General features: G+C 43.4%; 1 long non-coding RNA gene across 1 annotated transcript; it reads right to left on the reverse strand.

Annotated features, from left to right (window-relative positions):
- Positions 1-9,932: 9,932 nt before the first annotated feature.
- On the reverse strand, positions 9,933-15,208 carry LOC141423923 (uncharacterized). Its single transcript, XR_012448687.1, has 3 exons — positions 14,960-15,208; positions 14,027-14,200; positions 9,933-12,434 (listed from the first exon to the last, which is right to left on the reverse strand). It is a non-coding gene; the product is annotated as an uncharacterized lncRNA (long non-coding RNA).
- Positions 15,209-21,239: the final 6,031 nt, after the last annotated feature.

Below are 21,239 nucleotides of genomic sequence, written 5' to 3' on the forward strand. Positions count from 1 at the left end.
AAAGTGGCTCCCTATTGCAGCATATTCCTTTTCCCAAGAGCTGATGAGATTTTTTTTCCATACATGGAACCAATCCAGTGGTTTTCAGGAGACTTTCTTCTTTTCCTGGGAATGTGATCACACAGTGTAGGCGTTGGCACAGTGGGAGGAGCACCAGACCACGAGTCAAAACTGCACCCTCTGGTTCTAGTTCTATCACTCATTAGCTGTGAGAGTCCAGAAGAGTCATTTCATAGCTCTAAGTCTCTGTCTTGTCATTTTTCAAGTCAGATCATCATTTGCCTTCCCTATTTCAAAGGTATTGTAGGATAATGTTTTCAAAAGCACTTTAAAAGGTCTAACACAACCTTGTATTTATTTTCTACTACATCGTGAGTAGTTTGAGGGCAGGCGCATGTTTTAATCATATTAGTATATTCTATCATTCCTAGCCCAGAGCTATCACTGTGTGCACAGTAACTATTGATGCTAAATTACAAATGTCACAAAATAAAGGAAAACAAAAATATCATTTGCAGGTGCCTGCTGGTTGGCATGTGACACTTGACATCTAAAGGAGGATGGTGGCAATTAAGAGCAAAAGAAATCCTCTTTGAAACTATCTCAGCAGTAAAGCAGGGATATCACGGATTGTCCTCTTGGCCACTGTTTTACATTCAGGCATCAAGGCTAGTCATGCTAAACTGAGAACAGAGAGTAACAAACTAACAAATTTCAACAAGGAGTTGAGAACAATCTTCAAGATGAGTAACTTCCCTACCTCTCTCCTCCCTGGTTCTTATCCCTCCAACTGGGAGTTACTCTTCCCAAATGCACCCCATGATTATAAATTTAAAAGAACAACTGGGACTGGCTCAGCTTCATTGCTCCCCTTCTTTCTCCATGGGATCAATTTTCAAAGATGATCTACCAGGGAAGAATAAAGCAATTGGGGAAAGTAAAAATAGACAAAGCAACATGGTGGTGAATGGAATCAATATAAATGAGGAAGTTCCATAAGAAAATGGCTAGTAACCAATTTCTTTCTGGTTTTATAAAAATAATGTTATATACTACAAGAAGTAAATAGGAAATACACTGGAACATATAGGCACAGGCAACAACTTCCTAAATTGAACTCCAGTGTCTCAACAGAGAAAGGATGAACAAATGGGATGCATCAAACTGAAAAGCTTCTGCACAGCGAAGGAAATAGTCACCAGACTTAAGAGAATGCCCACAGAATGGGAGAAAATCTTTGCCAGCTATTCATCTGATAAAGGGCTAATATCTAGAATCTACAGGGAGCTCAAAAAACTCAAACCTCCAAAGAATCAACAACCTAATTTAGAAATGGGCACATGAATTAAATAGGGAATTTTCAAAGGAGGAGATACAAATGGCTAATAAATACATGTAAAAGTGCTCAATTTCCCAGCCATAAAAGAAATGCAAGTCAAAACTACACTAAGATTTCATCTTGCCCCCGTTAGAATGGCTATCATCAAGAACACAAACAACAACAAATGTTGGAGATGATGCAGCAAAACAGGAACCCTTATACACTATTGGTCGGAGTGTAAATTAGTACAACTATTATGGAAAGCAGCATAGAGATTCCTCAAAAATAGAACTGCCATATGATCCAGCAATACCACTCCCAGGCATATTCCAATGTGCAATGTAAGGCTATCAGAATTGGCACAATGTATCCCCCTGTATCATGAATATATGCTAACGTGCTGTGTGATTAGTGTAACCAGCACTAATACCAGGGTCCTTCAATAAGTCTGCAGCCACAGGTCATGACATGTGTGTGGCTGCCCTGAGAAAGTGAAGAGAGGAGGTTCTGTCCATTCAGGGGAGATGGTATACAGAAAATGACATTGTGTATGTACAGGAGAAAAGACATGATAAAATCAAAAATGATTCACCAGAAGCAGGAACTTGGAGCTCAAGAAGAAACAGGGCTACCCACAATTCTTAGAGATATTGCGAACACTGGGTTCACAAGAAAGAGACACAGGTTTAGGTCATCCTATTGTACTGCCAACTGAAAGGTAGCCCCCAAAAGCCGAAGAAATTAGAGCACTCAGGCCATCTGGGTCGTAAGTTTCTGAAGTCTTTTTATTCTAGCCTAAGTGTGTCCACAAACCCATAGTGACCACTCGCCAGCTTGGATGTGGCCAGGGCACTGTGTCAGATTTTGGGGATAAAAGCTGAACATGCAGCTTTGCCCCCTGAGGGTCACCGTCCAGTGGAGGAGATCATCAGGTGAGTAAACCATTCTGCTGTGCAGCCACCCACATGCAAAGCACTCAGAAGAGGGAGTGAACCTGCCCCTCCCAGCCAGGCCTCAGACAAACCCTTCCTCTGACCGGCCTGTATTATTGACTGTACATCTCTTCCACTCTGGGTGAAGACAGGCTAAGGCAGCAGGCTTCCTCTCTTACCCAGAGGCCCCAAGTTGCTTTTTTAGCCCACGTCATCTTCTCCTGCTTTTGTTCAATTTTCTGCAAGCTTTTCTATCTGGCTCACTTATCTCCCTTTATCCCTTAGAGCCATCTCTGTAATTCCATTGACTAGCAGAGACACTTTCCCGCCAGAGCAGAGCTGAGCCAGTACTGCATTGCAGGCCCCCACCCCCACCCCCATTCCCCAACAGCTCTCTGACCCCAGTGGACCCACTGCCTGGCTTTTTAGGTCAACAGGGACTTTCCAGACCCTATCTTTTTCTTTTAGCTTTTTAATTTCTGGCTGCTGGGCTTTCTTTTCTTAATTACATTTGGAGCTGCATTTCCCAGAACAAAAGCCAACCCAGATTGTTGGGGGTTGTTTCTTGTTTTGACTTTTTCAAGACAAGGTCTTACCATGTAGCCCAGGCTAGCCAAGAACTCTCATTCCTCCTGCCTCAGCCTCCCAAGTGCTGGGATTGCAGGTGTGCCACAGCTCCCGGCTCCAACCCCAGTTTTTAAGATGAGGTAAGATTTTTTTAAGGGAATCCCATTATTTGGATTCGTTGTAAGTTTAATCCACTGTAAATATGAGAATGAAACGGAAGGATGAGTGTGGTGCCATGGGAAAGGGGCCAGGGTCCAGGGGACTGGGCACAGGGTCCAACCCAAGATTCACTCTGTTAGAGGGTCCAGGACAAGTCACCTAACCTTTCTGACTCTAAAACATTATGCCTCTCAGCCTTCCTCATGACTTAATTGGCAGAATCAAATGCATGAATTACAATAAATGTATCTTGTAAACTGTAAAGCACTGTTCAGTCAACTAAAGACCCATGTCAGGCCTAAGGACAAATCCCAGCTATTCTGGAGGCAGAAGGAGGAAGATCCTGGTCCACGGTCAGCCCAGACAAAAGCATGAAAGCCTATCTGAAAAACAAACTAAAAAAACGGACTACCACTGATGTGGCACAAGTGGTAGAGTGCCTACCTAGCAAGAGGAAGGCCTCTAGTTCAAACTCCAATACTACCAAAAAAACATAGAGACGCTTGTATGTGTGTCCTTCTGAATGAACACACAAGTTACATGGTAGCAGGATTTGGACCAGCTCTTGCTTGGCACATCAACTGATACAGAAAGAAACAAATAAAACGATGCATCCAGAGGATGCATCTTCATATATGCTTCTTCTACATATTTGTAAAGCCCCTCACCAGCTAGTGGAGACAAAAATATTACCTGAAATACCACTTATGTGAATATCCCACTTGTGTGAGACGTGAAAGAGCTGATATAGACTACTAATGTTTCTGCTTGTAAGTAAACAGCAAAATTCCAGACCTGGTGTGACCTCATGGGGACATTACAAGCAAGTCAATGTCACAATAGTGATTTCTTACATTTGCTTAGTGCTTTGCAGTTTACCAAGCATAAAATACATCAGAAACAAGTACCTATCTCATTCTGGTCTTTAAAATATCATGTAGGCTGCAAGGAAATGGGCTCAGGGGAGTGCAGAAACTGACACCAAATCACAAGACCTGTAAGTGGCAGAGTTGAGATCTGGACGTGGTTCTTGTGACACCATGGCCCTTTTGGCTGCTAGTGAAAACAATGATGAACCTGTTCCCATGGCTAAGCATTGCTAAGTTGACAGCCTCTGTAGCCACCAAAACCACATGATTTCCTCTTTATTTTGCTAGAAGTACTGCTATCCAGAATCCCTAAAGAGTAAAGTACGTCCTCTCCTGGTAAAATAAGAGCAACCCCCTCACCAAAAAAAATTAAAAATAAAAATAAAAAAGAGCAAAATACCTTTTTGAACTAGGATACATAATTTGTAAATTAAATAATTTTAAATATTTGACTTCATTAATAACCAATTGCAGGTTGAGGGTGCAGCCCAGTGGTAAAGCACTTGCCTACCATGCACAAGGCCCTGGGTTTGATCCCCAGCACTGCAAATAATAATATTAATACATTATGAACTACAATGATATACGATTTCATCCTATCAAGTTAGCAATACAAAGTTATGTTGGTAATGCTTGTGTTCAATGTTGGTGGCCTCACATACTATGACAAGCTCTTAGAAGCTTTTTGGCCATACACATCAGAGCCATGAATTGTTCACACTCTCTGAACCAGTAAACATACATCTGGGAGCCTATCCTAAAGAAATAATATAAAATAGAGGAAGGAGGAAAAAAATGCCTTACTGAGCCTTGGCTGTCAGATTTTTCCTTGGCTACAATGAGATATCACAGTGTCTTTTTAATAAATTTTCTTTTTGTTTAAGCTAGTTTGAGTTGGTTCCTGTTACCTGGCACCAGATCTGTCTTTAGGTAAACACCCATGCATAAAGATAACTAATACAAATATTAATATCCTCCACTTCTTTCAAAATTGATCCCAGTGACCTTTCTAGGTCCATAGCCTGGTAGACATCCCTCCACGCCCCCACCAATGGTCAAGTCAAATGTCTCTCAGTTCATGAGAGGGGTTGTGAAAAAACACATTCTTAACTCTGGTGAGTGTCAGAAACATCTGCAAAGCTAGTTAAAGAACTGACTGCTTGACACACTCATGCAAATACATATACACACCTACACACACACACCTGCCTCCCACTGATCTTCGGTGGAGTAGGTCCTGTGAGAGGCCTGGAATGCGCATGTCTAACAAGTTCCAGGTCCTTTGATGCTGAAGACCACGGCTTGAGGACCAGGGGTTTGAGCAAAAGTCTGCCTCATCTAAATCCCTCTGATGAAGTCTTTCTAGTCCTTCAAGTCCTAGCTCCCTCCGACTCTTTGCAGCTATCACCAGTCACAGCAGGCTAAACTCATCACCTGTCCCCTGTGCTCCTTTGGGGCAAGAATAGCACCCGTAACTGTGTGCACTGTAGAATGAGACCCAGTTGTATCATCTGTGCCAGCTCCTGCTAGCTGTGAGGGTCTAGAAGCCGACACCTAACGCTAGCACAGCGCTTGGCACACAGTAGCCATGTGCACCGCGACACTGAATCAGTCCTTGCCGCCTCCCTCTACAGGAAGTTATGGTTGACTCCCATTCCCATAGGATCCATTAGCATATCGAATAGCTATTTTTAAAAAGCAGCGATTAGCCGTGATAGCAAAAGGAGAAACACGAGCAGAGCTTATTAGTTTGCCAGGCCAGTAAATATCATCTTGCTTTGCTCTCTAAACTCCCTAATGAAGATATCAGCTCTCAGGCAAATAAATAAAACATGAGGTTGACAACACACACATCACAAGCACAGTCCACTAATTTGCTCATTGCTGAAGGACATTAGCCACCTTCGGGGTAATCTCCATAAACACACAGCCCAGTCCTCCTTTCCCCTGGATCAACTGTATCAAGCTACAGTTTTAACATTTACCAATGTCTCATGTGTGCTTTATTTCAATAACTTTTAAAATAGCAAGATATCCATCTTAATCAAATGAAAGCTATTTTTCAGTAATTGTCCTAAAAGCCAAATCCTTTTCTGGAAAGACATGTTTTTTAAATCACAAGTGGCTGGGCTAAACAGTGTTCTCAGAATATTAATGTGAGCTTAAGCTATTAAAATGTCATGGTTAACCTTTTTAAAATCTAATTAAATTAAAATAATAGTATGTAGAACAGTCTCACTGAAAGGAAAGGCTCTTTTTCAAAGAACAGTTCCAAGTCTCAGAGCTAACACCTTGAAGCCATGATAGGAAGGTTTTACATACAGACAAAGACAGCCAGGCTTTGCACCTGCTGTGATTAACTTTTACTTGTTAGTATTAGAGTTAATTATTGTAGCATGCTGGAGGGCAGGGACAATTTACTTGCCTGATCACACCTAATAAGATGTATTTGCAGATGCCAGCATATCTCCTGGACTTAATCAACAAACTATCAAGACAATCAATGCTGCTGGGCCCATGTCCTTGTGACATTTCTTTCCAAATAAGAATGGTAAGAATTCAAGGGCAGGGTGCTAAGGATGTAAGCAGGCTTCTCAGAAGGTCACAGTTAGCTGACGTCCAGTCTATTTCCCTTCTGGATGGTCAGAGACCTTGTGGAAGAGGGTTGGTACACCTTAAGGTCTGATTTTTTTTTGAGAGCAAAGTTCAATCCAGCTGGTGCCAGGTGCAAGGAAATTAACATCTGAGAACTCTGGCACTTCTTGGGCACCCAGTTCTGGAAGGCTTCAAATGGGATACTGTCTGTTTTATCTTGTGTGGGAAAAGATTGTTACCCTCAAGGCATCGTAGTCACCCCTTGCTATGCGACAAATGCGTTTCTGTTCCTTTATTTGATATGAATCCAAGGAATAAAGTTTTGAAAGACAGAAACTGGCTGAGATGCTAAAAGAAGAAAAGGCTTGGTAAGTTCCACAAAATAGCATGCCTTGCTTCTAGCCTGTTTCTCTATGAGCCTCCACACACTCTGTGTGTTAGACATCATGCACGGGCTCACAAACCGGGGAGGATGCGACCATGACCCAGCTAGATGGATCTCATAAAGGCAATGGAGAGGGAGAAGTGATCGCACTAGCCAGCCTAGGGGCCACTGAAAGCTGAACTGTCTGAGAAGTCATCCATCTTAAATAATGAAAGATGACCACCATTTGTCATGAATGCCTAGACCTCTATGCAATCCAGTCATTTATTTGTTTGTGCATTCATTCGACACATGAACGCTGTGGAGCACAATTTATGCCAAGGACTGTGTTTACACGCTCCTGGCTTCGGTGAATGTGAACTGTGCAAAGCCAGGTTCTTGGTAGTTTGCACAGTGCCCATCTTGGGCAAAACTGCTTTATGACAATGTTGAGGATCTTTATTGATCCCATGACTTCCAAAAGACACAATATCCCTTCTATAAGTGGGTTTCACCTTCTGTGGTTGCAGTTACTTACAGTCAATCATGGCCTCAAAAGATTAAATGGAAATTTCTAGAAATAAGTAATTCAAAAATTTAAAATCATATGCTATTCTGAGTAGAATTATGGGGTCTTGCACTGTCCTGCACTGTTGTACCTAGAACATGAAATCATTCCCCTGTCCAATGTATCCATACACTGTATGCTACCTACCCCTGGCCACTAAGTAGCCATCTCTTGATTACCATGGTATTACAGTGTTTGTGTTCAAGTAACCCTTGTATTTAGTAACCTAAGACCAGCCACACTGCCTACACCATTCACCTTGCTCCATCTTGTTATGTAGGCCTTGTACCATCTCATACCATCACAAGAAGGGAGAGTATAAGATAATAATATATTTTGAGAGAGAGAGACTACATTCATATAAATTTTATTACAGTCATTATAGTGTTTTAATTCTATTTTATTATTGTTGTTAATTCTTACTGTATCTAATTTATAAATTAAAATTTATCATAGGTATTTATGTATAGGAAAACATACATATATTTGGCTTGGTGCTATCCATTGTTGTAAACATTCCCTTCAGGGTCTTGGAATGTATCTCCCACAAACAAGGTGGGGATGATATATTGACACTCCAGAAGTGACACCTGTCACCTACACTCACAGTCCACTAGTAAGAACTATCATATGGCCACACCTAATCAGTAAGGAAAGCTGGGAAATGTCCTTTCTATTCTATTTTAGCCTAGTTAAACTTTATAATGGAGGACTTAGTATCTTAATCAGATGAGTCAAGAATTCCAGGCAGCTTCCATAGACCAGAAAGTTGAAGGGTTGGCCAGGAACCAAGAGCCATACAGGCAGATTTTGCACCTTAGATCAAATCCTACTACAAGGCCATGGTTCCAGAGCTAGGTTCAGTCTCAGGTCCCCAACAAAATCATAAGTAAACTATGTCAGTGTCATATGCATGAAAACATCAGAGCAGAAGTGGCTCTGTCTTGCTTCAGCATATGTGGAGATATTTAAAGTTTGAAAATAAGACACATGCCACAGAATTATTCCTGATTCAATTTTCCTAATAGAGCATGCCAGGGAAGAAAAATCTCTTCATCCCTCTTTGGTTCAGTAATTGGGGGCAGATGGTCTATGAATTAAACTGACAAAAGAAAAGACAATATTTATGTTCTCTGGAGCTCACAAAGAAAGTGGTTCAAAGAAGCTGATAGAATGTGGTGCTTATTCACCTTGTTAACAAGGGGAATAGGTTATGAGTCAAGAGATCATTAACAGGAAATAACTGACAATACATGGGAGAAATAAATGCAAGGTGATGGAGTGACCAGATAATTGATTGAATAGTATTACATTATTTCAGGTTGTGTCTTTGAGGATGATTAAACATGAGATGAGCGTTTGAATTGTGCCATTGCTATAACAGAACACCTGAGACTGGATTATTTATAAGTAAACAAGATTTATTCCACTCATGGTTTTAAAATCTGAGAAGTTCAAGATTGGGAAGCCACAGCTAATGAGGTCTTTCTTGAGAGTTTCTGCAGAGTCCCAAGGAAATGCAGGGTATCACATGGTAGGAGGGTGCACACAAGAGACAGAGCCAAACTAGCTTTTATAACAGACCCATTCTCAAGATAACCCATTAATCCATTAACCCTTGAATGAATCCTTTCACGAAGACTTTGTCCTCATGACCCACCTCTTAAAGATCTCACCTGGTCCCACCTCTTAATCCCTCACAATTCAATTTCAGGATGAGGCAGAGTGGGGATACTCAAACCACAGCAAAGCAGATTTCCCTTCCCAGTGTAGAGGGACATCATGCAATCTTGATGGATGGCTCTAAACAGAACAGAATGACAGAGGAAGGGAGAAATCACTCTCTCTGCCTGGCTGCTTGAGCTAGCATTCATGTCATGCCTTCCTACTAGAACTTCTACGTCAACTCCCCTAGTTCTCAGGCCGTCAGCCTTGAACTAGAACTTGTACCATGAGTTTCCTTCCTTCTTGGGCCTTTGGACTCAGGCTGGAACTACATCTCCAGCTCTCCTGGGTCTCCAGCTTACAGATCATAGGACTTCTCAGCTTCCATAATCATGTGAATCAATTTCTTATAATACAATAAGATTTATTTTAATGAGGATTATTTATGCCTTGGCACCAACTTCTCATCTCTGGTAACAGAAGTCAATTGTCCCTTGGCACAGAATGCCCCTCTTATGGAAGAATGCTTTTGGAAGGCTCTGCTTTTAGGCAGAAAAGGAAGTCCGGAGAAAGGCCCTTCCTGCATCTATTGATTCTCAAGTGTCTTTCACTCAGAATAATCTCTATGCTGTGGTAACAAATTTGACCCCTTCACTGGTCACAGCCAAATGTCAAGGACTCAATTGTTTTGAAAGCATTAAGAAAGGAAAGAAAACAAGAAAGTAGAAAGGAATAAGAAGGAAGGCACTAGCTATAATAAAATATTTTACGAATAGTACTCTAAATATTTTGTGAATAAAATGTTGTATGAATTTTAGAAAAAAAATAATAAATTACATTTGCAACCCCAAAACTGAGTGCACCATTTTTAACAGACAATGTGTGGGAGGAAACTTAAGTTCCATTCCAAATCCACTTGGTAGCATTTCATGTTCTGTGGGAGACATTCCCTGTCTGTTTTGTGCTTGCCCTAAACAGATTTCCAGAGCCTTACATAACTTGCACTGATTTTTGTTTATTATTGTATACAAGTTCCCCCAAATTTGAGACAGTGTTAAACTTGAAGTAGAGACTAAAGCCAGGGAGAAAAAAACCAATCCACCAGAAGAGAGGGTTTTACTACACCTAGGGCAGTCATTTCTCAAGCATCACATTAACAGTTGGATCAGGAAGGGATGTGGTAGGCATTTTACATCCTCGCAGAGGAGTCTTTTAGTTGCATGGAGACATTCTACTATATTTCACCTATGTTTTAGGAAAATGCTTAGGAATTTGGGGTTGATGTGCAACACAAAATTTTTCTCATTTAAAGTAATAGAAAGTAGGCTCCAGTTACCACTTTTGTACAGAACATCTGATTTTTAGGAATAGATTGCTTATGCTAAGTGGGAGGTGCCTTGTGTTTTAGAAACTAGACAGGAAATGAGAGACTGTAGCACTATGTACGACAGCCCCAGGCATTGTGCCAAGTCCGTGGACACAGCTGGGGGACAGCCAGCATCCCTGTCCAAAACCATCTGGTCCAGTGGATGAAAAACAGACAGTGAGACGATGGAGGGGGTTAAGCAGGTGAAGTGACCCCAATATAGCTCCTAATACAGAAGCTAACCACGGATAAGTTAGTTATTGGGATGAAGGGGGCAGAGAGAGTGTGCCAGAGAGAATAGCCCAGAGGAAAGCCCCGAGATGACTGAGCAAGGCAGCTGAATCCAGCGCTGTGGCTGAGCTCCAGATGGGCCAGTGCAGGGCCTCCTGTTTGTAACAAGCACTGCAGACCCCATGAAATAAGTCGAAGTTTCTAGTTCCTCCCCAGTAGGCTCTTCCCACACCTCCTAACACACATCTTCATCTTAAACTACTACAGAAACAAAACCATGCATGGGCTCTATGACTTTGTTTCCTCATCTGTAAAATGGAATAATAAAGTTCATTTTACAGAGTTACTGTGAGCATTGAGTGGGTAAATGTATGTAAAGTGCTTTTAGTCAGTGCCTAGTGCATTTTCAGTGCCGTGTATTAGCTATTATTATTATTATTAGCTAGATGCCTGTAAGTGTGTCAGAGTGAAACTAGGTAGTAGTTACTAAGGTCAAGCTAGAGATACTAATACACAGGTTCTTATGCAGACTTTCTCTCTCTCCCTCCTTCCTTCCCTCACTTCCTTCCTTTTGGACCACCCATTGGTGCACAGTAAACACATCCTATCTGGATTTCACTTCAGCAAATTCAAACAGAGCCAGCTGGCCAGAGAAGACTGAAAAGAATCCCTCACAGATTCTCTCAGAGAGCACAGGCAGGGGCAACGCCCCCAGGGGCACCCTCTCTCAGCTCTCCTCCTTCCGAGCCTAAGTAGCTTGATGCATATTTTGCCAGTGACTTAAAGGATTTTAAAGCCTATTTTTCCCTTTTTTTATTATCATATTATTGTTGTACTGGGTGTACCTTGTGACATTAGCAAAAGTGCTTATAATATCTCTTAGTTAATTCACCCCCTCCATCATTCTTCTTTATCCTCCCTCCCTCAAGTCTAATTTTGACAACATGCAATTTTCACCCTGCTCGATAACTTTTGAATCTGACCCTTCCTAAAGCAATGAGTCCCCAACACCTCTGTTATTTTAGGGTTGAGTAAATTCTAATAGGGTTAGAAATCTTGAAGGCTTTCTGAGAGCTGGACTTTACCTCGAACAATTTAACTCACCCCTAAGCTTAGCCCAGATGTGGGGAAAAACAAGAGAGGCTGTGACTTACTGTGTGAGCCACTGCTCCCTTGACCTCCTCTCAGCCCAGGCAAAAGCTGCCACTTTCCTGCCTAGTGTAGAGCTAAAAAGAGATCACCAATCCTGAGATTTGTGTCATGGAAGCTGAGCAAGGTAGGCACAGAGCTCCAGAGCTTGACAAATAGATGTTTGTAGCTCCAATCCCACCTCCTCTCTTGGAACTCAGGCAGGTACATTCACCCTGCTGAGTTTAATTTCAAAATCCAGAGCAATCACTGAAAAACAAGAGCAATTTGCTCTTTCAGCTATGCACAGTTTTTATCAGCAGTCTCTGATGGCTACAGACTCAGGCAGTCTTTTACTACCTTTTCCTCATTCTCCCTGTACAGACACATATTCCGGAGAAGTGGTTTTTCTAATGGCCTGCGGAGGTCTGCCTGGGTTTTGAGCCATTGTCTGAGCACCAAGTCCAGTGGATAGGATTCTCTTTCCCCAAACATTTATCACACAGCTATGATCTCAAATCTCAGCTTGCTTCATCTCCTGAAATCTGATCCTCCTTTTGTCTTTATATACAATTATACACATGGTGATGCTGCAGCATGCGTGGACCTGGGCGACTGCCTCTCCGTGAGTGGTAAAGAGAGGGTATAATTACAGCTGAAAGGCAGCACCTTTGGGGAGAGAAGAGAGAAAAAGAGAGAAAGGTTCTTTATAAAAGGTTCTCATCTTTATTTTTAGTTTGATGCTTACATCTCACTTGACGAAGTACCTACTTACATACCCACAGAAATCCTCATATATGTACAGAAAGAGAGAGAGTGCATGCAAAAGAAATATTTTAGAGATCCTTGGTCTTTGATTTTATTCTTTTCAGCAAGTGAACAATTAGCCTCAATAGTCAAATAAACATCAGAAGAGCAGGGGTTTTTCTCCCTTCCTCTGCTATTGCTAAGCACAGAAGCAGAGATGTGCAAAACAGCAAGAAACCCAAGCCAGCTCACGCAGAAGGACCCAGGAGAATAGGATCTTCCAAATGGAAGCTCCAGTGAGCCCACATTCTTGGAATCCTGTCGCTTAAATTGGGACCCCAAAGGGGAAATCCCCTATCGCCTGCAAACACATGCAATCAGTTTTCCATATTATTTATGTAAAAATCTGTCCTGATGAATATTCTGCAGGTAGAAGTAACAGCTTCCAAATGAGATTTGCCAACCCATCCCCTTGTCCCCAAATGGGAAGACTCCACAGAACCTCCCTATCAGGCCTCTCAACTGATTCTTTGTCAGAAGCCAGTGGTAAAGAGACTCAGCTAAGCAGGATCCCATGCTGCACAAAGGCACTCACCAAGTCCCAGCAGAAGGAAAATGACAGGATAGCCTAAACTGGGGACTCTTAAACCAGTGGGCAAATTCAGAGACTGGGGGGATTCCAGTGAGGCCAGGCAACAATGAGGCAGAGGAAGAGCAAAGCTTCCCAGGTGTGGGGCTTGGGAGATAAGGACAATCTTCTGAACCAAAGGCCCCTGGGCCACATCTCCTGACCATGGTGAAGTGAGCCTGACTTTTGAAAGCAGGGCTGTAGTATTCCACAAATTCTACAGTGTTGGCCAGACCTGCCCTTCCAATGTCCTGCAGGTACCCAGAGGGGCTCTGATTAAGCACAAAGTGAAGCATCACCACACACAGTGACCTTACTTGGAACACTGCTCACCCATGTTCCCATGTCCTTTATTTTGTGGTCACACTCCCTTCCCTCTCTTTCCTGGAGAGATGAAAGCAATTGTGCCTGCCTTCCGTTTGGAGGAGCACTGAGAAAGCTGAGAGAGGTGAGGAGGAGTCCTGGGAAAGGGAGCAGGAGACTGGCCAATGGAGAACTTCTCTGGCTGAATCCTTGGAAGAAGGGAGAGCAAGTTGCCTGGGTTTCTACATCATCAGCCCAGCTCCCCAGGGCAGGAGGGGGCATGTGGTTTAGGCAGAGGACCTACTCAGAAGAAGCAGTTGGCTGGACTGAGCTCAGTACCTTTGAGGACAGTGAGAAGAGCAAGGCAAGTCCAAGCCAGGAGACCCCTGAAATCAATGGAGCCTTTGAATCCAGGGAAGCCCCTAGCAGCCATCCTTATCTTGGGAGAAACAAAAGGGCACCAAATCAAGTGAACAGAGTGCTACCTGGGAGTCAAGTGCCCTGATTCAGTTTCGAGTGTTACCTCTGATTGATTCTATCACAAACCTGGCATTTCAAAGAAAAAAAAAAAAAGAGTACTTACTGAAAGTCTTCTACGAGCAAGGCCCCGCAGATGACACAAAAATTAACAAGACACAACTGTGCACTGCAAGGCCAGGTTGTGAATGGAAAGGGTTTTGAAGCTGTCCTGGTTTGGTCCTGCGATATATACATTGCGTGGCTTTAACCAAACACTGTGTCTCTGGCCATGTTTTATCTGTAAGACAGGGGTAAAAAGACTTACCACCAAGCATTTTGGAGAGGGTTAGAGGTCATGTATAGAAAGCACTTCTGCCAAGGGCATGGTAGACCTTGATAAATGATGGCTCAGAACTGCTAGCTGTGGAGGACTCCAGACTCATTCACAGTCCGGAGCAAAGGGCTGATCCCCAAACAAGCACAGTGGAGCTAGAACCCGAGCAAAGTAGGCTGAATGCTGTTAGGCCAAGGAGACCTTGGGACTGCATCAGAGGGGAGTTGTTGTTGTTGGCTATACTGGAGATTGAACCCAGGGCCTCCTACATGCTAGACAAGTGCTTTACCACTTCAGCCACAATTTCAGTCCTTTTGCTTCTAGTTTGATTTTCAGATAGGGTCTTGCTAACCTTGCCTGGGCCAGACTTGAACCACAATCCTCCTACCTTCACCTCCCAAGTAGCTGAGATTACAGGCATGCACACCACAACTAGCCATCAAGCACTTTCCCAAGTCATTGCCAGCAGTCCTCTGCTGAGGTGAAAATAGGGACAGGTAATGACTCCTGTTCAAGGCCAACTTCATGGGTGTGTGACCTATGAAGTCACACGGGGCCCATGTTTAGAAGTTCATGGTTAGTTAATGATCTGTTGTCATCATTCTGAAATTCTTAAGAACTTTTTAACAAGGAGCCCAATGTTTTCATTTTTAACTGGGCTCCACAAATTAAGTAGTGGGCCCTGCTCCTGCTGACATTGCCTGATTAGGCTTTGTTAATTACCTGTGTCCTCCAATGCAGTCCACCCCCTTCTCCAAAGCCTCCTGAGCTGGTCAGGCCCAGATGCCCCTCTGACATCGCTGTCTGTGGACACCAGGCATGCTGGTTTTTCTTCTCAACTTCCAGACTGCTAATCCACACTTCCAGACTGCTTCTCTGTGGTAACTGCATAGGTAATAGTCACACCAGCTCATCACACGGGATGTACAGGGAAGGTTCCCCTCCACAAAAGTCACTTCCAGAATCCAAGAATCCCATCTGGCAAAAACCATTCCCGCCATCACCTTCCACTCAACCAATGTTTATTGGGCACCTCCTGTGTAGCTAGAATTCAGTTGAGCTAGACTGAATCCTGTCTTCCTGGCCACTGGCAAATCCCAAATAGAACTGATAGGTGTTTGGCTAAGGGAACCAAAGCTAAAGGAATAACGTCCCCCAGAACCTTGAGTGAGATGAGGGCAGTTTGACTTGAAAAACTTTTGCCTGGAAGATTAAGCAAAATCTGGGAGCCGGAGCAGGTGAAAATGGGGAGGGAGGGCTGCCTCCTCTGGACTCTGGCTCTAGCAGCTGGTGCACGACAGCTGAATGGGATGCTGCAGCCTGTCAGGTCCCTGCCCACTGTTCACAAGCTTCCTGCCTGCTATGAGTGTCATTGCTGCTGACTCTGCACCCGTGAGCACCATCCTCTGGGATGTCAGCACCATGGTATGTGGTGGGGGTGGGGTACTTGCCACCTTTGACCTAGACTCACTTTCTCTGAGGAGTCAGGGGTAGCCCAAAAGTCCTGGGTATTTGCAGGCATAGAAGGAAGAGTTTGAGGATATCTCACAGGAAGTGGTCTACCAAGCAGCCAGACAATGGTAGAGGGCACAGCGATGAGATGCTGCTTCCTGTCGCTAAGCTCTGTTCTTTTCCTGAGCCCCACTCCTCTGTGAGCAAGCAGAGACCCAAAGGGGAAAAGGTCTCAGAAGTTGATCTATAGGATATGCCAAGAAAAGATTCCCCCATTCTTCAGAATTAGCGAAGTGTAAGTCATAAACAGTGAGAGTAAAAATAGCTACATTCATCTCAGGAGGAAGGGAGACCAGAAATAGTGAAAGGAAGGTCTAACCCTTCCAAACAAGCTGTAAGCCAGGGGCTCTTGGCATTCAAAAAAAGCCATACCCCTTTGTGATAAATGTGAAAATCTCTCATTGTCTTTTAGAGTTGTATAGCATTTAAGTAAATTAGGAATGTTGACTTCAATTAAATAAAAGTTGTAATGATGATCTAGGCACCTGCTTTTTGAGATAAGCTTGCTTCTTCTCCCTGACTCCTAATTTTCTTAAAATGATTGGATGTAGATGAATGGATGATGATGGTGGATGAATGGATGATGGTGGATGGATGGATTGACATACACACAGACACACGGAAAGATGGATGGATAGATAGATGGAGGTATTGGGTAAATACCTATTCTTCTTTAGAGCCTAAGTTAATTCTGTGCTGTGACTATCAGCCTTAAGTGGCCATGGCCTATGAGGAAATGAGAGGAGTAGACCTGATGTCCAGAGAAGACAGAAAAGTCTTTTCTAACCTAGTTTTTCTGTTTGTTCTGTTGAGAATAAACTGTCTTCCAGGCCAGAGGATTCCCACCTGTGGGTACCCACAACTAGTCAATAGGCACAAGGCAGGGAATGCAAAAAAATCTTTCAGAAAACTGCTAATTTCCACACACAGGAGAGACCGATGCTCCATCCTCTTAGACTGCAGAGAGACAGGTCACAGTTGTCACTAACATCATAAAACATCTGGAAAAACAGGAAAGAGTCTAAAGTTGTGTTCTATGGCCAACAGTGGAATAAACTGAGGATATTAAGCTTGGACTTGGTGAGGCAAGAGTAAAGATGGGCACCGCATAATAGCTGTCTCTGGAAATTTCAGTGACAATACCTTGAAAATCATTGTAACTGTTTAGACCTGGAGAAGAGGTCGAAGGGAAAGCATATTTAATTTCCTGCAAGGAAGCAGTTTTTAATACTGAAGGCTGGCCCACAGTGGCATGTTCAAAGCTATCACTGTTAAGAGGCAGATGAGCAAGCTTCAAGTTTCCTGTCAATGAGAGATTGAAACCGAAGCTTCTAGTTAGTCATCCTTCTGGGCTATTGTGTGAGGTGTGCCTGTGGTGGAAGGCAGGTGGACCCATGATTCAAGGTCTTTCCATGATTCATTGGCCCAGGGAGGCACCCATGCCATCCTCAGCCTTTGTCCCACCCACCCGCACTGAGACCCTGAATTCCAACTTTTTTCAAGGTTTTGATGACCAACTCCTAACTTGGTACCTAGTGACCTTCAAACTCCTAGGTTTATTAATGGAAAAATCTGCTATCTTCCCCAGGGATGTGCAAATCTGAATGGAAGCTAATTCCTTTCTCCCTTAAAGGTACACTCACCACAGGATAGTGGAAATCTCTCATGAAGGTCTCCTCCAACTGGGACTCTGGGTTTCTGTTTCTGTTTCCTCCCCTCCCTCTGCACTCTCACACACCAACGTGCTCCAGCAAGTGCTTTGGAAAGATTCTCACTTGGGTCCTTGTTCTCTACTCCACCCTGGTCAGACAATCAGGTGTTCTTCAGCTCAGCTCAGAAGACACCCTATAACTATATCCCTGCCCATTGGACTAGTGAACTTGCCAAGCTCTTTTAAGGGAGTGGCCCACAGCTTGTTAGTATCCTAGGAACACCTCCATGCCTTTCTGTCGCCAGCCTGAGGTCCTATGCTTCACTCCTCTCCACCTTCACCATACTATGCCCTGAGCAGGCACCGGCCCTTATGTCAAGTGTCCCATGGTGCCTGTGCTCTGCCACCACAACCCAACTAAGTATTGTAGTAGTCTTGAATTCCTTTCCCATTAAGTATCTCAGTGCTGCTGTGACAAACTACTTGATAGTGGATAATTTATCTTTGTAAAAACCTCAAAAATTTATTTCTCATGATTCTGAAGACTGGAAGGCTAGGACAAGGTGGCAGCTGGTAAGGGCCCCATGTCTCTATTTCTAAGTGTCCTCTGGAGGAGAGGAAGGCTGTGTTCTCACATGAAAAGGGGAAGGGGGAAACAGCTGAGTGGTGCTGTGTGAAGCCCCTCTTGTATAAGGGCCTTAGTCCCACTCACAAAGGAGAAGCCGTCGTGGCCTGCCCATCTATTAAAGGTCTTGCCTCTTCGTCCTATCACAGTGGCCATTACATTTCAACACCGGAATTTTGGAGGGGGAACATCCAAACCACAGCATCAGGTATGAAAGGAACTCAGCAACAACGTAAAATTTTTAAATTTTTTACATACTCTACCGACACTGGACACAAGGTTCATACAAAATAGGTTCCAGGGACTGTGTAGAGGGCCCCAAAGTCTGCTTTTAAACTAACCCCTGAAACCGACTCTGTTCTACTGCTATGGTTTGGATGTTAAATGTCCACCAAAGACCCATGTGGTAAAGACTTGGGCCCCAGGGTGGGGCTATTGAGAAGTAGTGGACTTTTAAAGGTGCGGGAGGGGTAGAGGAAGACTTAAGTCACTGGGTGCATGCCCTCAAAGGGGACAGTGGGACCCTGGCCTCTTCCTCTTTCTCTTCTGCTACCTTGTCATGAAGTGAGCAGTTTTACCCTGCCACATACTCCTTGCATGATGTGATGCCTCCATACAGCCCCAAAGCAATGAAGCCAGTCAATTATGAACTGGAATCACTAAAACCATGAGCCCAAATAAACCTTTTCTCTTTATAGGTTGATTATCTCAGGTATTTTGTGATAATGATGGAAAGCTTACTAACACAGTTGCCAACATGATTAAAGCTGAGGGTGGTCAAGTGTGCCAAACCTGGAATGTGCTCAATAGGTAGGTAGTCATGGTCATGATGGCTACATGGTTGAGTGACTCTGAGGACAGATCTGGGATTTGGGAGAAGAGACTAATTGGGCCCCATTTCTTCATGCATCAGTGAAGAAGTTGGTCTTGATTATTTCTCATGCCTTTCCAGGTCCACAATAATACCATTCTTTTTTGTTTGTTTTTGCGGTACTGGAGCTGGAACTCAGGGCCTTCACCTTGAGCCACTCCACCAGCCCTATTTTTGTGAAGGGTTTTTTGATATAGGGTCTTGTGAACTATTTGCCAGGGCTAGCTTTGAACCATGATCCTCCTGATCACTGCCTCCTCAGTAGCTAGTGGCGTGAGCCACTCATGCCCCGCTAAAATAATACAATTCTTTAGTTGAAAGAAGCATATTTCCTCAACCCCTTCTGTTCAGGTGAGGAAATCTGTGTCCTGAGTAGTAAGCTAAATGGGCCAAGATCACACGGGTAGTTAGAGCCTGGTTTTCTGCCTCCTAGTCCTATCTCCATTGAACCATTCCAGGTTGCTTCTCCTGGATGTGGGAGCTGGATGTCCCGGACTTTAGGAAAAGGAACTGCAGAACACACATAGCAAACAGCAAAATGAGCCTGGAGTCTACTCCATGGGGCCCTTCGGCACATAAGGCACAGCTGTTAGAATAGAGTTCTGAGTAGATACCAAATCTTCCTTCTCCTACCACAGCCTCAACCAGAGTTCAAAGTGAAGCCCGAGCACACTGAGCTCCCTAGGAGGTCTCTGCTCTGGACAGTGCTTCTGAATTCAATGTTGATGAAGCCCCAGGGAGGTACATGTGCTTGGATGAAGCACTGATGCTCCTGTTAACGTGAAGCCCTACTGGAGGTGTGGCAAGTGTTCCCAGAGGAACTGTCATAGAGCCCTTTGGGAATAATTACCTCTCATAATGGCTAACTGATGGTTCAGCCACAGGAATATTGACTGCCCTATTAGGCTACAAGGTGAAGTCAGGAGAGAAAGCCGTCAGGTCTTGAGTCCAGCGCAAATACCACATGTCCCACTGCTTAGTTTAATAAGATCTCCCAAATGAAAGTAACTCATGACCATCTGCCAGTGGTCATATGATAAAGTTCTGGCAAATGCTCCAGAGAGGGAGTTACTCACTGGTTAGAACAGTCACTATGGATGAGCTAGGTTGTAAGAGTGTTAACTGGGGGGAAGAACTTTTCTTCTGCAGGGCTATTTCTGCTATTAACATTGATGATCTAACTCATCTTCAGTGTTTCCATGACCCAAGCCAGAACCAAAAATAATACAATTATATGCCACTTACATTTTCTAGATACAAGTAACTTGGACTACAGCCTGCCTCCTAACTGACTTACAATTTGTTCTATGTGAAGAACATCACATGAGATTTCCAAATATCTGCCTCGGTGTTGACACGTACCAAGTTAGGCTAGCATAAGCAACTATATCAGTCCACATGCCAGAAACTTCCCACCCTGGAATGCCTGCATGGTTCAGCAAGTCATGAACTTGTGGTGTACATAGTACACTGCATAATGCTTAACTCTGATACTTTTCCGAATCTATTGCCCAGTGCCGGTGTGGGTTTGGATAAGTGTTCCCCAAAGGTACATATGTTAAAGGCTTGGTCCGGAGAGCAACACTATCAAGAAACCTTTAAGGGTCCTTTGGTCTTTGGGGACATTCCCTTGGAGGGAATTGTGAGACCCAGTCCTCTTCCTTTTCCTTCTTTTTGTTTTAGGTTCTTGAAGTTTATAGTTTTTCCCTGTTATGTATTTCCTGCCATTGCCATGGGGCCACTTGATCATGGACTGGAACCTCCAAAACTATAGACCAAAATAAACCTTTTCTCTTATAACTTAATTTATCTCAGAAATTTCATTATCGTAACACAAAGCTCACACACGGTTAGCCAAAGCAATTGTTAGGATCTGATTAGCTAAGACATCCTTAGCTATGTCAATTATATGGTAATCTACATAGAAACACAACTATTCTCACAACAATTACTGATTTTCTTCTACACTTTATCTGTTTGGGAAATACAAATCAGACAATGAAAAAAAAACCCACACAAATATCAAGATAGGAAAGGACCTGAGTATTCATCAACCTTGACTTCTACTTCACAGAGAAATTAATTGAGTCCCTATCCTTAGTCATTGTCCCTAAAAACAAAGTTTAGACAGAGATTCAGGTGCACAATATACAGAGATAGTGCTCTTGAAGGAAAAGTGGAGGGAGTAAATGAAGCAGTAAAGTGCTGAGTGCAGATTTGATGTCAAGAAAGTCTAGTCTTGCCCTGAAAGACTCTGGCTGTATCCATCCTATAATGGAGGGCTGCTGTCCTATCAGCAGTATATGGTCCCAGAGAAAGTAGCAGTGAGCTTTTAGCAGCTGGG

Source organism: Castor canadensis, chromosome 6, assembly GCF_047511655.1.
Source record: "Castor canadensis chromosome 6, mCasCan1.hap1v2, whole genome shotgun sequence".
NCBI classification, from domain to species: domain Eukaryota; kingdom Metazoa; phylum Chordata; class Mammalia; order Rodentia; family Castoridae; genus Castor; species Castor canadensis.